We start from the raw sequence: 628 nt of genomic DNA, 5'->3' as shown, positions 1-628 counted from the left end.
TAGCTATCAACAAGTGAATCTAAAAATCAAGGGAATACATAATCTGATGAACAGAATGAACTGGAGAATATAATAGAATCAGGGGCATAGGAGGGAATGGGCTGACTATTCTTGGGCGGGGGGAAGGGGTGTGGGGGATGTGGGAAGAGACTGGACAAAATCGTGCACCTATGGATGAGGACAGTGGGTGGGGAGTGAGGGCGGAGGGTGGGGTGGAAACTGGGAGGAGGGGAGCTATGGGGGGAAAAAAGAGGAACAAATCTAATAATCTGAACAATAAAGATTTAATTAAAAAAAAAGATAAGGCAATTTCAACTTCAAGAAAAACAAAATATTGTTCAAGTGATAAAATAAGAATACCAAAATACTTTACTTGGCACAGCAGTGAACAATATTTATTTATATATATAAAAGCCTTAGTGACCAAACCACCCAACGACTGAATGACTGGTTGACCAGTTGCTATGGCACGCACTGACAACCAGGAGGCAAATGCTTAATGTAGGAGCTGCCCCCTGGTGGTCAGTGCACTCCCATAGCCAACCTCCCGCAGTCGGCCAACCTCCCATGGTCCCTCCCCACGACCTGCCCCGATGGCCCTGATTCCCCCAATCGGGACTGGGCAAGA

The sequence above is a fragment of the Myotis davidii genome, unplaced genomic scaffold, assembly GCF_000327345.1.
Source record: "Myotis davidii unplaced genomic scaffold, ASM32734v1 scaffold506, whole genome shotgun sequence".
NCBI lineage: Eukaryota > Metazoa > Chordata > Mammalia > Chiroptera > Vespertilionidae > Myotis > Myotis davidii.
This window is presented reverse-complemented; position numbering follows the sequence as displayed.